Source organism: Zonotrichia albicollis, chromosome 1 (assembly GCF_047830755.1).
Source record: "Zonotrichia albicollis isolate bZonAlb1 chromosome 1, bZonAlb1.hap1, whole genome shotgun sequence".
Lineage (NCBI taxonomy): Eukaryota > Metazoa > Chordata > Aves > Passeriformes > Passerellidae > Zonotrichia > Zonotrichia albicollis.
Genome location: NC_133819.1, coordinates 68,170,655 through 68,187,806, shown reverse-complemented (window position 1 = coordinate 68,187,806; position 17,152 = coordinate 68,170,655). Strand labels below are relative to the sequence as shown.

The 17,152-nt window shown below is 40.2% G+C and overlaps 1 long non-coding RNA gene across 1 annotated transcript in view; it reads left to right on the top strand.

The window, feature by feature from the left end:
- The first annotated feature begins 12,234 nt into the window (after positions 1-12,234).
- Positions 12,235-17,152, top strand: part of LOC141725303 (uncharacterized) — a 76,044-nt gene continuing 71,126 nt past the window's right edge. The window contains exon 1 of the long non-coding RNA XR_012577166.1: positions 12,235-12,401. This is a non-coding gene — a long non-coding RNA (uncharacterized LOC141725303). The remainder of the gene's footprint in view (positions 12,402-17,152) is intronic.

Genomic DNA, 17,152 nt, shown 5'->3' with positions numbered 1-17,152 from the left:
GCATTAAGGTTTGTAACAAGGAAACAAGGCCTGTTAATGTGGGGTTCACTTCAGTTCACTGTCTTCTGTAGACCTGATGTAAGCTGATATTCCTTTGACACCTTTAATTGTACAGTGAAGAATGTGGGTGTTTCTTTCTTTTATTCAGAGATAGATTTGAGCAGCACTTCAGGGAAGTTGTTTAAGTTCCTTATGGATATATGCAAATTGTGATTATTTTGGTATGGGTTCAGTCTGTGCAGTAAAGGCAGAGTTCTGTGTTTCCGAGCAATTTTCCAAATTTTTATGTATTTTTTTCCCACAGATTCTGTGTCTTTAGCACAGGCAGCAAGTGAAGTGGGAATTTCAGTTTCCCAGATAACCAGAAATCTTAGAATCATAGAATTACAGAAGGTTTTGGATTGGAAGATAACGTAGTTACAATCCCCCCATGCCATGACCTTCTACTGGACCAGGGAGGGGCTCAGAGCCCTGTTCTCCCTGCCTTGATGGGCCCTGAAATATAGGATATGACTGTATTTTTATTTATAACTGTATTTACACACCTGTTTCCAAATTCAGAATGAAGTTATCCTCTTGAATGATGCAGATAATTAACTCCCTATAATCTGTATTACTTGTCCTCCTAGAATTGCTAGAACTGCAAGTGGATATCTGTGTCTTTTGCATTATCTGAGTTGAGCTCTGCTCTGCTTTTTTAAAGAGTATTTTCCTAATTTTAAATCACTGATTATTTGTTTATTTTTTTGGGTTTCATTTTTCCAAGCCATGGTTACCTTGACTTTCCCGATTGGTGTTTCTCCGATTTTGCCTCCCCCAAAAATCTGGTTGTGGTCTAACTGAAGTGATCTGCAAGTGTGTTTTCCTATGCCAGGCACTACGTGCAAAGTGCAGTAGACATGAAATTCAGAGATCTGCTGTAGTCACTGTCACTGTGGTGTGCTGTCTTGCACAGAATGCTGGCCTGTTGGGCTGCTCCCATAAATCCCAATGAAAAGGAGAAATTCAAGGAGAAGTCGTAGCCCCAGTGGCAGTTACCTATGCACTCTGAGTGGGCAATAGGAAGCCAGCCCTGGGTGTCACCCTCCCCTTCCTTTGACATATTTTTCAACTGGGGACTTGATACTGTGACTTCACACAGCATTGACGCTCACCTTTGCTGTGCGCCTTCCAATTCCATCACTGTTTAAATAATTTTTGTCACAAAATCTTTCTGATGATGTAATTGCTTCCAGCAAGATACAAATTACCTTGCCATTGCTTTGGCCCGCGCTGTCATTGTGGAACCAGTGGAATCTCAGGTTCTAACCCTGTGTGTACTCCTAAGGCTGTCTTTTGATGGTTTTAGACCAATACATCTGTCAGTCTCAGATGCAAAATACAGGCATTTTCCATGTGATTTTTTTCCTCAGGGTCACCTGCACAATACGTAGTTCACACATTCAGCACTTTTAGGGAAAAGCTGGTACTAAGAAAGGTCAGAAGTGGGACAATTTCTGTTTTCCTAAAATCTGGATAATATTTCCTGTGCAGAAGGTTGCACGAGCAGTGTAAGCAGCCACCCAAGGCTCAGAAACTGAGATAATTAGGTGATTTTTAAATGTCCTGTCCAGCTGCATGCAGCAGGGAAGCACCATTTCACCTGCTGCACATACATGTAGCTACCAGGGGCTCAAAGGAGAGAGGGCAATTTTATGCTCAGCACTTGGCTGTGGCTCGAATGGTGGTGGCATGTCGACAGCCACAGCAGGCCATGGGACTCTCAGATGAGGAAAGGATTTCAAGATCTAAAGCTGAAAGTTAGGTGTATTTGTGAAGGGGAATGCAATCAAAGGGTGCATTTTTTTCAGTGCATCAGAGGAAGGGGCTCTAAACACCCTCTCCCGAGGAATTCAGCTGCATATCAGTGAAGGTAAAGTGGATATAAGAAAAATGCCATGTGTATAGAGAGCATTAGGAAAGGTCATATATTTCAAGAAAGAATATTGTTTACAAGGAGTGTTAATAGGTTTCAAGGGAAATGTTAATTTTTTTTTCCTGGCTGAAATAGCTACTGTAAGTTTTTAATGGTTAATCATTCATTCTTGAATTTTTATATTAAGCATTTCATATTACTTTATTGACTTAACTTTTATGCTCTTCTTCATTTTGACAGTAAAGAATGACCAGGCAATACTCTTTGAAAATTGGAGACCATTTGCAGCTGCTCTCTGCTGAGGAAAGTGAATAATAGGGTGCCCTCAAGGAATTTCAAAGGTATCACTCAACAGAAACTTTTGTGTCTGAAGAAAACTAGATCATTTTATCATGGTAGGCATACTGATATGTTTGCTTTAATAAAATGCCATATTTCTGCCTTTAATCTCTTGTCAACCAGCTATTAAAACCCCAAAGTGTATGCGTGCAGCACATGTAAACACTTGTAGTTTCGAGTTTGTCACACAACATGCAAACAAAGCCTGTAATTTTTGTTTAGTGAGCAATCTGTAACAAACTTACTGAGTAATGGCAGTAAGGCTCTTTTTCTCACCCCTTTCTCAAGCCAACAAATCAATTTGGTTTAATTCAATAATCCATGCAATTTTTAAAAAGCATTATCTAAATCCTGCGGAGTCCTCCGAAGTGGCCAGATGATGAAATAATGACAACTGTTTTCCATGTAAATACTGTGGAGCACCTGAAATAATAGCAGTGTTGGAAGATGATTTCTTATGAGAACTGACATTATGTGCCTCGAGCCCCCGGAATTTTGCACCTGCACTGAACAGTTCCCCTTGTCTTTCAGCATGGCAATTCTGTGCTGTTAACTCACTCATCATTTCTTGCCTGTTAAGGCAAGGCTTGAATCTGTGCCCACAGTAATAGAAGCTTGCTTTGGGAGCAAAAGACATTGTTTGTGACCCAGGTCTTGTGGTCCTTGCATCTTGTTAATTCAGAAATTCCTCAACATTTTTGTGGATAAGGATACCTTAGTGAGTTTGAGGATCATTTCAAATAATAGTAGAAGACTAAAAGATATTATTTTCTGAACAATAACCAATAAATATCTTGATAACAGTTATACTGTTTATGTAATAGATTAAAAAAATAATTACATGACAGATATCCATATCCTTTCTGTCAATCCCTGTGTGCTCAAGCATTTCAGAAGATGGTGTACATGAAAGAAGCCTGTTTGCTGATAAAAGACTGATCCAAAAATGCAATTACAAAGATTGATAAAAAACTATGCATTTAAGATTGTCAGCAGTCATATATCACATCAGTGAACCACAGGTATTGGGAAGTGTTGCTGGTTGAGAGGGAAGAACAGAATGCTGTGGCTGCACGTACTTGTGTCTGTGGGACAGACCCCAGGACCTGTATGGGAACAAATTGGGAGTGAAGATTGCATTTCCTTGAGCTCAGTGGAAAGGAGCCATAGTTGCTCTAAGCCAGTAACAACACTGTCACCTGCCTGTTTGTACCCATCCTTTTTCCCATTACATTAACTCTTGTCAGCGCTTCTGTCAATAGAATAGTGTTAAAATTTCTTATTTCTACTTCTGGGTAAGTTTTTCAGTACCACTGCTAAGTTCCGTGCCCTTTCTTTATCTCCTGTGTTTTATTTAAGATAGAGTTTATCATAATGAAGTTAGTGTTAGAAGTAAAGAAATGTAAAAATTTCAAAATTTACTATTTCATTGTTGATATTCCATAAATGGAACTTGTAGTAGTTTTCATGTAGGTGTGTGGCCAAGAGAAATATACCTTCATACAGCTGTGCAAATTGCTTTCCTTTTTTTGTTTCAGTGTTCTAGATTTTCCTTTAATTTTCACTGGAGTAGCTACTTATACATGTGTGAAACTAAGAATTTTTTTTTCTTTCAGAGAAAGTAAATATTCCTTTTCTGTATTGAAGTTCAAATACATGATGTCCTAGGTTTTTTGGTCCTTTTAAACATCCTATTCATCTTTATTTTTGGCTAGCTCACATAATTTAGCACAGTTTCCAACCTCTCTATTACCTTACTTTATCCTGTCATGTATTTTCTTTGTTTAGTTTGTTGGACCCATGTTCTGCTTCTTCCTAAACTGTAAACTGGTAACTAGTTCCTAAATCATAGGAAGATGTTCCTGTAATCTGTTTTTTTCACTGAACTTTTTCTTTAGGTGTGATACTTCTCCAAACATTTTCTATTTAATAAAAAAAAAAAAATAAAAATTGACCCTGCTGACCAATCAAATGCATTGAAAACTCATAGGCTTGGAATTTATGTTCAACTGCCTGTTTTATAGATCATCCTGGGATTTTTTTTGTCAGCCTGTTAACTAAGTTATTCTCATATCCAGTATTGCCACTAGCACTTTTTCATTCACATTTCATATTAAAAAAATATTGATAAAATGATTAGCATAAGTTAACCATTGCCCAATAAGGACTAATAAATTATTGAACAGGTCGATACTGTGTATAATCATAGCTTGGTACCTTGCTTATTTTTACTATGCTAACTGCCAAGTATTTTAAAATCTTTTCTAAGGTATTAGTATCTTCTACCACATTCTTGCTAGTTACCTGAACAATTGTAATTCACTTAAGAGCATTTGCTTTGATTTAGAGCTGGGTATGTGGACATCTTGAGACCAATCCTGAAGTTGGAATCTCTCTCAACATTTGGTTCAATGTTGGCTATTTTTGATTTATGATTTAAATGATTTTTTTCTCCCCCATTGTTTCCTGTTGTGGCATAACCTTTGACAACATTTCCATACTGATAAATTGTGGATCACCCACTCCTGTGACGTGTCTGCAAGGGACCTGGCTCTTGTAGTCTGGTACATCTTTTTAGTCCCTGATTCTTGTGGTCTTCAGCATTAAATGTTTTTGCCTGAGTCTGATGGCCTCTGATGGAAATTTTATGAAGATTGTGTCTGTAAGGTTTGCAGTGTTCTTCAGCTCCCCCAGGAAGTTATAGGATATTCCTTCCACTAGGATGTTTGCTGGAAAAGGCTTTTTTCTAGTAATAGAAGACTCTTGCAATGTCAAAACAAAGAAATGCTACCATTAAATGTTGGAACAGGGTGGGCTGTTTGATCAAGGTGTCCTCTTGCTTTCTTGTGTTGTCTTACGCTTAGTGTTTATGCTAGTTATTTATCTTAACCAGTAGACCTGGTGGTGTTTCTGGGTTCTGAGACAAGATGTGCGTTTCAGACAATGTTCTATCTCTTTTCAAAGTCTAAATATGATTCAGTATGCAGTTCTTAGGTTTCTTTCACTGATATGCCATGGGTGTGAATAGATGGAATTACTGCTTAACATTGAAAAGTGAAAAAGGGAAGCTGTGGTGTACAATTGTGAATTAATCAGAAAATTATTATTGTGGTGTAACACAAGTGTAGTCTGTTACAACCATTAGGTTTCTCTACTGAATTTATTGCTGACAATTTTCTTTGTGTAGTCTGGATTTACTACTTACAAAATATGATTGCAGGAAGAAACTGTGCTTCTTTTCTGCATTTTGTAATGGGATTTTTTGTCAATTCATTTGAGTGTGACAGGAGGTCTGATAGAGAAATGATGAACCATAGCAGTTCTTGGGAAAGAGTGTAGGATGCTGCCTTAAAAAACTGACTTTTATCCATGTGAACATAATTTTTCAACATTCTAAAAGCATGCATCAAATATGTCTTGAATTACATATTTTAAGGATGGAGCTGTAAGAAAAATTAGTTTCATGGTTATTCTTAGGCTTAGACTTTTTTTTTTCATTACTGGTAACAAAAAGTAGATTGTTTAAAGTCTTCTTGTGTGCTTGTGTCTGGTTTAGAGTACAGTAGCTCAGCCCCGATCAGGCAAAATAGAAAATGGAAATGTGGCTTTGCAGGAAGTTCTGGCCATGATAACACTGGGCATTTGTTAGCAGTAATTTGAGTCTTGGTCTTCACTGCAGTCCTTCAGAGTATTCAGGGATGTCCAATATCATCTCCCTCACATGTGTTTGTCTTGGGGATGTGAAGCTAGACAAGCACCGTGCACACTTCCTGGGACATGTGAAAGGCCAGCCTCCTATTTCTGCACAAGAGAGCTCCTGTAATAAAGGAGTAGCTACAGTACTACAGTGGTGTGGGAGTCTTTTTGTTTGAGTTCTTTTTTATCACAATCTTTGGCAAGGCAAATGTGGTTCTTTTCTCAAGAGATGCCCTTCCACTAAAAAAAGCACAGTTTGTGTCCTTTGCTTGCTTTGGGTCACCTCAACAGGGCAGGCAAAATTTTATGCCAGTAAAAATGCACAAAGTGTTCTGTGCTAATCTGTATGGCACACTGGAAGAACAGGATCAGCTCCTCAGTCTGCCATCATCTTTTCATGCATATTTGGGAAAAATGCATGAAAAGGGTCTGCTTCCTCTACAATCTGTAAACAGTTTAGGACAAATCTTTATCTAGGACAGAGTGCAATGAAGCCCAGATTTTAGCTTTGTCCTCTGGAAACTATTTTCAAAATGGCTTTGTGGCATCTCTCTAGACCCACATTTCAGTGCCAAGAGTTAAAGATAAAAATGAATGTTGTGGTCTCATTTTAGTCCTGTTTCTATCCAGGCTCATCTAACACATGCCTGTATTTGGAAAGCAAGGACTTCTGTGGTCAGAATAGAGCTGGACTGTTTTTGGGAAGTATGTACAGAATTACAAAAGCTAAACCTGTTATTTTCCTCTTGCTCAAACTGAAAACATAAACATAAAAGACTCAAGCTACTTGTGAGGCACCATGGTCATGCTTTTTGATGGAGAATAAAAGATGTCCTTCAATCTGATTAGATAAGGTAGTCTTTGTTCCTCTTGATGAAATAGTAGTGGAATGCAGGAGTGCAGGAAGGGACTGAAATCTTACGGTGTTAGAAGGTGCACAATCTGTAATTAAGTTGGGGTTTGTATATGTCAGGTGCCTGCAAACCTGGTGCTCATGGGGTGACAGCAAACTGAGCTGTTTGGCTGCAAAAGCAGCAATCATGGCAAATCAACAGTATAAACATGGTTACACCCCATAGCAGGGTTTCCATTTTTCCCCAATTCAGAGACCTCCTTCTGTAAAAGCCTTTCTGGTATTCCTTCAGGGCAGAGATTTACCATGCAGGGTGAAGCAGAGCAGAGAGACAGAGCTGTGTGTCATCAGTGCACTGAAACTCCTCCCTGTGCACACATGCAATCGTCCCAAAGAACCCTCAGTACTGTGGTCTTCCTGCTCTGCTGAGAGCTGGTTTTTATAGGATCACCTTGAAGCTGCCATTGAAGAGTAGAGTAATTCTCTCTGCTATTGGTGGTTTGCATGTCAAGTAACCAAGCGTAAATTTTCATGTAGGTGGAAGTATTCTAGACAGAGTAAGGCTTTGGAAATCTCTAAAAGAAAAACCAAAACATGGGAGGTTTCTTTCTGATGTGTTCTGAATGTTCTAATATGCTCAATGCTTTCAAAGATTCATGAAATCAACAGCCAGACAAAAAATCCACTCTCAGAATGAAAATTCTAAGTATGGTAGATGCAAGATGGTTCTGATAGGATCTACCTCCAACTCCTATTTCACTTGGGCTCTTTGTTTGCAGAGACTGGCAGGATGAGTTGACTGGGTTTTTTTTTTTTTTCTGGTGGCCCTGTTAATACTTTTCACTAACAAGGAAAGGGGAAGGGAATAATTCTCTGCAATAATATTGACTTCTTATGTGATCTTGGGTAAGTCACTGGACTATTGTGTGCTCAGCTTCCTCAAGAAGAGAACAATACTATTTCTGTGGCTTGCACAGGTGTTATGACTGTTGCTGTGAATAAAGGATATTTTGTTTTTCATGGCTTGAACCAGCACAGAATGTTTTCAGTTCTCTCTTAAAAAAAAAAAAAAAGGAAGAATGTTTCTAATCAGTCAAAGTGCTTTGGCCAGCATATATTGAATTGTTCCACCATGCTGTATAAATGTGAGGTTTGAGGTTTTTGATTTTTTTCTTTGTTTGTTTATTTTTAAATATTTAAATTTTTTTAAGTTTTAGGTGAATTTTTAAATGAAAACTGTCCTTCTGGGAAGACCAATTCTATCTAGAATTGAAGCAGAATGTTTTTTACATTTCAGACAGTGAAGTCCTTAGCATTTCTGAAATAGCTCTGTCAGGAAAAAACCTCCAGCTACTCTTTGACATGTTCAATTACTTCCTGTTCCAACCCCCATATTTTTTTTCAGCTAAACTGTGTGTGAGTTTGTTGTAACAGTAAAATTCTTTGAAAGATGAACTTGCAAACCAAGGTGCATAAAAGAAAGCTGAGGTGACTTTAAAGAATCTTTGCAGCCTTGAATTCCAGTCTGATTTATAGATATTTGTATTTTTGTGTCTTCTCCCCTGGGGCTTCCAAGGAATTAAAAGAGTGACAAAATTTCTTCTGTGTTAAATTCCAGTACTGAAACATTTTTCCAGAGTTCTGGCATTGGCGAATGTTATTATTCCCGTGTTTATTTAGGGCACCTCAGAAGGCAACTGTTGAGACCTTTTCTGTAATGTTTGACTGTGGCTTTGCATGGCCTGCCTGTTCTGAAGGTCACCACCTGGGTACAGCCCCATTCCCCAGCAGTGTCTGTGCCACCAGCTCTTCTAAATGCTTTGATTTGGAGTCACAGTTAGACTGTGGTCAGATATTTAAACAAAAATTCCCATCTTCTTGATCAAAGCATGAGTTCTAATAACATCTGGTAATTTGCTTGATAAGAATTTCTTAGTGTTTGCATGATTTTCTGGATGCCTTGAAGACAGCTTTTCCAAATTTCAAACGCAAATTTTTATGCAGAAGTAAGCACACTTACTTCATCAGGTCCTTCATCAGGTCCTACAAAAGCCAAACACCAAAACCTCATTCAGAAATTCATAGCTTGTCTACCCTAGCTTCCTTCGCGTAAAGGGACTGAAGAAATATTTCTTTTATGTTAACTAGCTGTCTGCTGAAACTTGTTATAACAAGAGAGAAAGAAAACTTCCCTTTTTGGTGAGCACTCCTGTGACTGCACATTTATTACCACACTACCGATTGTAAATAGGAAAAAAAAATCCCAGACTGCTTAAAACATAATTATTAATGTAACAAAGCAAGGCAAGAACAGCATCCAAAGAATTCATGTTTGAAGTCACAGATAATCCTGTAATTGCTACTTCTTGGTAAAATTCTGAGTATGTGAGAGGGAGCCTTTATTTTTAAAATGGCACATACACATCAAAGACATTTTCCTTGTCTTTCATACAGCTTTCCTTTAAGTAAAGAAACACCCACACAGAAAAGGAAAAAAAGTTGTGTTGTGCTCGCAAGTCCGTTCATTTCTGCTCAAAGTAAATGCTGGTTTTTGGCAGCCTACAGATGGAAATGTGTTTAACCCTACAAAGGTGAATTGCTGCCACAGCAAGGACTGGAAGTGGATGTCAGCACAAGGGAATTACAATCTGCTTTTTTGTGACTGGCTCTTTGCTGAAGGGTTTTAGACTAGCCATCGCCAAGCTTAGAGCAATGTTTGTTTCCTCAGTTGCTGATCTTCATAAAAGCATCATGCAAGGAAAATTGGCCTTAATGGGGATGCAAACATATTGCAGGTTTCAGCATTAAAACTGGAATCCTGACTCCTACATGCATGGAGGCTGCTAGCAGAGCTGTCTGGTCAGCTTTCCTAAGAGTAGTGACCTCATTGTTTTGAGGTAGAAGATGTCAAGAATCTGCTGTAAGGATTTTTCTCCCACTGTGATTAGCTAGGACTTGAACATCACTTGTATCAAAACTAGTGTCTTAGAAATTAAGCACTCCCATTTTATTAGAAATCTGTTTACCAACACTCACACATAATAAGAGAAGATAGCCTATATATTTGATTTTTTATCCTCCTATAGTCCTATACTCCTGTATACTGCAGGGTATGCAACTGCATTTTTATCTCCACAAAATTTTACAAAACATTTATAAATGTTCCGTTTATTGGAATTTCCCTGGGACTTTTCTTGAAGTGATTGGCAGGAGATGGTGGAAATTTGGTGTGTCCCGAGTCGTGATTATGTTCACTTGTACCTTATGTTAACTCCTGTGTGGTGGGCTAACCCAGCTGCCCACCAAAGCTGCTCTATCACTCCCCTCCTCAGCTGGACAGGGAGAGAAAATGTAGCAAAAGACTCCTGGACTGAGATAAAGGCAGGGAGAGAGCACTCACCAATTACCATTATGGGCAAAATAAACTCCATCTAGGGAAAATTAGTTTTATTTATTGCCAATCAAGGGGAAAATTAGTTTAATTTATTGCCAAACAAGTCAGAGTAGGACAATGAGAATGAAACACTAAATCTTAAAAACACCTTCCCCTACCATCCCTGCTTTCCAGGCTCAGCTTCACTCCAAAATTCTCTACCTCCTCCGCACAGTGGTGTAGGGGGATGTGGAACTGAGGCAGTGATCAGTGCATCACAGGTCCCTACCACTCCTTCCTCCACAGAGAGAGGGCTCCTCACATTCCTCCCTGGATCTGGTGTGGGATCCCCCCCAGTGGACACAGTTCTCCATGAATTTCTGTGAGGTAAATCCTTCCCACAGGCTGCAGTTCTTCATCAGCTGCCCCACTGTGGTAAACCCGACTGCTTGCTGGGCTGGTTTTGCCTCCGAGCAGGCAGCATGGCCGGATAGCTCAATCCCTCCCGGGGACGGATTGTCCGAACACCCAGGCTGCTCGTAGCCGTGGCTACGTTAGCAAGCTTACTGGATATCAGCTCTTTAGTGAGTATCAGCTCTTTAGGATTCCAGCTCTTTGCTTGCTAAGGCGCCTTGCAGGCTAGTTGGAAAGCAAATGCTGCGAGAGGGGAGAGGAAAATTGTCCTGGGGTTCCACAGTGGTGGTTTTATTGAGGGGTCTGTGAAGGGTTCCAGCAACGGCTCTTCTTTTGCCGAATGAGCTAAAACAGCCCCTTTTTATAGAGTATGAGGGGATCCAAACTTGTCCAATAGTAGGGGTTAAGGGAAAGTGACCTGTGGAGTCACAGAGATAAGCTGGTGTCCGAAAGGCTGAAGAGAGGAGCTTATTTTGCTATTTCATCGTGACTCAGCAATTCTTATTGTTAAGCTTCAGCCCACCATGAGGCCATAGCAGAGTCGCAGCCTGCTACACGGTGGGTCCCTTCTGTGGGGTGCAATCCTTCAGGAACAGCCTGCTCCAGTGTTGGTCTCCACGAGGTCACAAATCATGCCAGCAAACCTGCTCCAAGATGGAGCAACAAACCCGCTCCCCTCTCCACAGGGCTGAGGATCCTGCCAGGAGGCTTTTCCAGCATGTGCTTCCCACAGGGTCACTGCCCCCTTTGTGCACATCCAACTGGTCCTCTGTGGACTACAGATGGATCTCTGCTCCACCGTGAATCTCTCAGGACAGCAGCAGGGGAATCTGTGCTCTGGCACCCCTCCTCTCTCTCCTCCTTCACTGACCTTGGTGTCTGCAGGGCTGTTTCTCTGACATGGTCTCACTCCTCTCTCCCGCTGCAATTGCTCTTGTGTGACAACTTTTTCTCCTCAAACATATTATCCCAAAATTGCAACCACTGTTGCTCAGCCTTGGTCAGTGATGGGTCTGTCTTGGATCTGGCTGGCAATGGCTTCCTCAGACATGGGGGAAGCTCCTGGCACCTTCTCTCAGAAACCACCCCTGGAGCTCTGCTGCTACCGAAACCTGGCCCCAAAAATCCAAAGCAACAAGTCATTGCAGTCTCTGCTAAAGAGCCTTTTCTGAATTCCTGACAAATGTCCATCAGAACTGTGCTAGTGACCTCCCTTCTTGCAGTTCATGCTGAATATAAATATTTTGTATACTGATATTTGTTTCTTCTACTGCCTACCTTCTTTTATCTTGAAACTGTAAGATTGTATCAGTGTGGATTACCTCTTGTTTGGTGTGTGTCATCACATAACAGAGTTGGTGTCCCTTCCTACTACTAAAGTACAGGTGGCAGTAAATGACATGTTTTAATCTCAAAGGTAGTGCCCATTTAACTTTGAAAGGCATCTGTGGTTTTTGCCTGTTCTGAGCACAGACACCAGCACTCCTTGAAGGAGTTATTCTCTTGTTTTCCAACAGATGCTAAAAACCACAGAGCTCTTATGGAGCGTTGGGATATAGGTGAAGAGTTTGATCAGTTGTCTCCCTGACTGGATAAAACATGTTTCCAGACTATTCTTTTCATTAATCTTTTCCAGAGAAGAGGGAAAAATAAGTTCCCTATGGGCAGGTTTGGAGATGCCCCTTCTGGTTCTCCTGCAGCACCACCAAGTGATTGGAAGCAAGAGCTGCTCAGACGTGATGGAGACAATGGAGCTGAACCTCTCCTAGAAAAATCACAGGCCACAGGGAGCTGCAAAACCTTCAAGGACAGTAAGTAACTAAATAAACCCAGCTGATTTTGTATATCTGATCTGGGTATAAGGACACTATATTAGGGTATTTAAAAGCAAGCAATATAACTGGCATAACTCATCCTGTTAAAATCAAGAGGCATTTTATCGTGGGTTTCTAATGGCAGTGGCACTTAGCCAGAGCTGGGGGCTGCAGAACAGGATTGTACTAAGCAGTGTATCAGAAGACCAACATTTATTAGTAGTGGTTTTCTTGTGGTTATAAACCTTGTTGCCAACAACAAGGTTTGTTGCCTTGTTCCCAAACTGGAGTTCTTTGCACAGCATTTCTGCAGCTCTTTCTTCCCAAGCTTTTCAGGCTGTCATGTGTGCCATCAGAGCGCACTGCTGGGCAGACAGCAAAAACCTCTTCCAAGGACAAATGTGTGCTTGTGAAAAATTGAGTGTGACCCTGTGCTTCAAACACACAGTCCTGTTGTCATAGATATCATCATGAGGAAAATGCAGGGATTTAGAAAGAGAACAGAGGGAAATATTTATTTTGCTGTAAAAAGTGACCTTGGAAATGTGCATATCAATTAAGCAGTATCTGCCAAGAAGTTTTTCTACAAATAGAAAACTAAAGAGCTTGCATAAAAGTACTTTTGTCTTTCTGAAAGAAATGGCTGGATGCCCACATGAATACTGTATCTTCACCAAAAATGTGTATTTTTAAAAATCTCTTATCAGATATACTGGGATGAAATTAGTCTTGAGAAAAAATGCTATTGAGAGCCAAAGGAAATTGGAAATAAGAAACTCCACAGTCGCAAATGCCAGTTTAGTTCTTTTCACATGAGCCTGCTGAGGAAGAACAGAACTCTTGTGCCTCTTAAATGTTTTAGTAACTCTTGCAATATCCAGCTCTGAGAGGAACAGGCTGTGAGCATTCACTGCGTGTCAAGTGCAAGAGAGAGACAAAGGGTCTGAAGGATCAGAGCTCATTCTGGATAAACTAACCCAGAGCTTAGGCAACCATAGCCCTGCCTCTTGACAGAATGAGCTTATATGTACTGAATAATTAGGTGTACTTACCTGCAGTGGTTTGGTTTTGCATGCTTTTTTGTCACACCTCTGTTAAGCTTTCTGATAGAAATAAATTTCAGGAATTTTGTTGTCGAGAGTTATAAAAGGGGGGAAATGGGACAGATAGTCTTGAGACTGGTGGGTGACCCTGGGAAATGGAAAAAGGAGGGAGAGAGATGAAAGTGAATCAAGATGTTTCAGTTGGATTACGTGATTTTTGGTGTATCCATTTTAAGCAAAGCAAATGATTACTAAAGGCCAAACTGTATTGTAAATTACACAATCAGAAAGTCTTAGCTTTACATACATAGCTTCTTTTTTTAACTTTTTTTTTCCCTTTGAATACATTGCTCTTAATCTGTTTCTCGGGAAAGGAGGAGGAAATAGGCCCCTTTTATTAAACCTCTACTTGGGCTAACATTGTCTCTATTCTGACAGATGCTAACTATTTATCCTTGAACCTGTGATTGCTGAGCACAGGTTGATGGCTTGTGACCACAGCACACAATTTGATAGATTAAACTCTGTCAATCACTCCAGTAACTAGGCCAAAAAATTCCACCTTATTTTCACACACAGAGCTTAGCCTAATTTCTTTTTATGTGAAGGACCTGTGAAAGCTGGAAGACATGTTGGATGGACTCTGTTGATTTTCCTAGTATTTCAGTTTTAGCCACAATATCCTGGAAAAAACAAGTCTATGTCGATAGTTTCAGTCCGTTCCTATTTTTAAAACTGAAATCTTCTTTACTGAGCAGAATTAATCATAAGCTGCCTTGTGCTTGTAGTTGATAGCTGTTCCTGTAACATTCTCCAAATATGTACCTGATCAGATTAAAGATCTGGCAAAAAATTAGTTCTGCATCTAAATGCAGGTTTTTTGAATGCTTCCAGGGATGGTGATTCCACCACTTCCCTTGGCAGTCTGTCTCAATGCCTGACAACCCTTCCAGTGAAGAAATTTTTCCTAATATTCAAGCTGAACTCCTACTGATTCAACTTCAGGCCATTTCCTCCCATCCTATCACTTGTAACTTGGGAGAAGACTCTGACTCTCACCTGGCCACACCTTCCTTTCAGATTGCTGTAGAGACCAATAAGTTTTGCCCTCAGCCTCCTTTTCTCCAGGCTAAACATCCCCAGCTTTTTCAGCCACTCCTCATTGGATTTGCTCTCCAGACCCTTTGCCAGCTTTGTTGCCCTTCTCTGGACGTGCTCCAGCACTTCAACGTCTTTGTTGTAGAGAGGGGCCCAAAACTGAGTATATGATTTGAAATGCAGCCTTACAAGTGCCAAGTCCAGAGGGAAAATCCCTGCCCTGGCCCTTCTGGCCACACAGTTTCTGATGGTGGATGGCAGTTTGACTCTCTCCAAGCATACACTGTTAGAGCCATAGATAATTCCCCGATTCCCTGGAATGAAGAATCCATTTGCAAACTCTGGTCTCTTCCCACAGCCTAAGGGAGACTTTGTTGGTGCAAGCAGTTCTTTGTTTGAGCTGGTAGCAATATGGTGGCATTATAAACCAATGACCAGCAAAGAAAATTTTTATTTGCCTCATTTCCCAAGAGGAGAAACCACAATTAAAGGCTAAAAACGTGTCAATACTTTATGATGCCTAAATCTGAATCATTTTACAAAGAACTTATTGCAAATAGAAAAATGTTTCTTTGCTGTAACAGAAAAGGAGTGGAATGAGTTTAAGTTTTCTTTGAAGATAACTGAGCCATGAAAGTTAGAGCATTTGCATGGCAATGGCTTACATACAGCACAGGTACTGTTGTGCAGCAAAAATTGGTGCTACCTGGCTTTGTCTGCCAAGTCCAGCAGCTTCCTGGTTTGCAAATTGCACTCGTTGAAGTTTGTTTGCAACATGCTTGCTTTTTCAAGTGGAGCTCCAGGCTTGCAAGCAAACAGAAAAACCCTTTTCTTTTTTGCTCCTTTTCTTCATGCTGGGAATTTTTCTGTCAAGGTGTTCTAGCCGGGTGATAAGAAAGGCAGTAGGAATACTATGCATTTAATTGCATTTAATCAGGCATGAGAGAGCATGCAGGAAGAGCTTTAGCTGACCTTTGTGTGTAGGACATAGTTAAATATGGATGTCACCTTCTCAAAAAACAAAGGAAGCCAAGACAAAATAATACTTCTGGCCCTGAGTCCTGGTCATTAGCTCAAAACATGAGAGTTTGGCTGAGAAAACTAAGAGGGGCTTTTGGAGATTTTAGATGGATGTCAATGGCCTTTATGAGGAGTGGAAAAAGATCTTTGTGACATTGACACTCCTTCCTGTCTCACAGGTCTTGTTATGATTAGGCAATTCATTTAATAGAAATAAGCCGTGGAATGGCTTATGGAGTAAATTTGACTTGAGTTCCTAAATTCATTGGAAACCTGGTAGCATGAGTTACTTTTCTAACCTCATGTTGTAATTTTCAGCAAATTTTGTTCAAGCAACTAATAAAACTAGGATAATGCTTGATTCTGTAAACAGAATTCAGTTTTTGCCTGCAGAACTGCTGCTTTTATTTCAAAATCCATGTTCTCATGAGCCCCTCTTCCTCACTCCTCATTTTAGAATTGTTTGGAAGTGTTTCCATGTGTGGTGTGGTAGAGTGTGTTTGGCAGAAAACTTGATAGCTAGATTTCTGGCCATTCTGTCTATTCATCTTCCAAGACAGGATGATTTCTTACCACAGAATGCTGCTGTGTCACCTCATGTTTTAGAAAATGACCCATATGATAGCATGAACATCTCCAGTCTAGCTCAACTGGTGCAAGTCCTACTAAAAATTTGATTACACCAGCATAGACTACCTGGTGAGCAGTGCATGTTTACCACTTTCCTGGGATATTTTTCTGCTGCTATTGTTGTACCACAATTCCTCTACAGACATTTAGGTACATTTCCATCATGGTGCCGCAGTACGCAAAACAGTAACCACAACTTAGGTCAGTGCTTAAATCTGTCTCTGTCTTCTGTCTTCCTGTTTCCATTTCCATGTGCTTTAGTATGTGAGGTTAAAATAAAAATCTTTCTGGAATAGATGGCAAATAATTGGCTTCAGCTTTTCTCCTCTTCCCTTTCCCCATTCAACCCACCTGGGCCTATGTTTATTGAACTCCATACATTGTCAAGACAGTATTTGTAAATGGAATTTAACTGTAGGTGAGCAGTACAAATGAAATAATATTACACAACTCTTGTTTAATTTTGAAAGCTCCATCCTCTGCAACAGCGCTTATAATGGACGGTTCAAGCTGAATTATCCATTATTGCTCCCAAAGTTTACAATTAAACTATCGATCAAAGCTGGCAGAAAATTCTCAAGCAGCCTGGGTGTGTACCAGGCTTGTTTTAGATGCAGGCTGAAGGAGAAAAAGCCAGAAGCAGCCTTCAGCTAATCCTCTTAGTGCTAACTGTCCTGGATGCAGCAGTGATTATGTATCGTGCTTATACAGTTTTAATAGTGCAGGTCCTATGCAATTTGCGACCTCTATTTCTGCCTGGAAAGATTGGAGCTTAACAGGTTTGGATCCACAGGGAACCAGCTTCGGCTTTTAGGCTTCTTCAGACACTGCAGAATGCATCTTTTCTGGGGAATTCCACAATAAAATGACTGTTATTTATCATTACAAACCTCTTTATCATTTAGTCAATAAAAGGCCTCTCTCTCTCACTTTTTTTTTTCCATGGTGTGCTCAGAG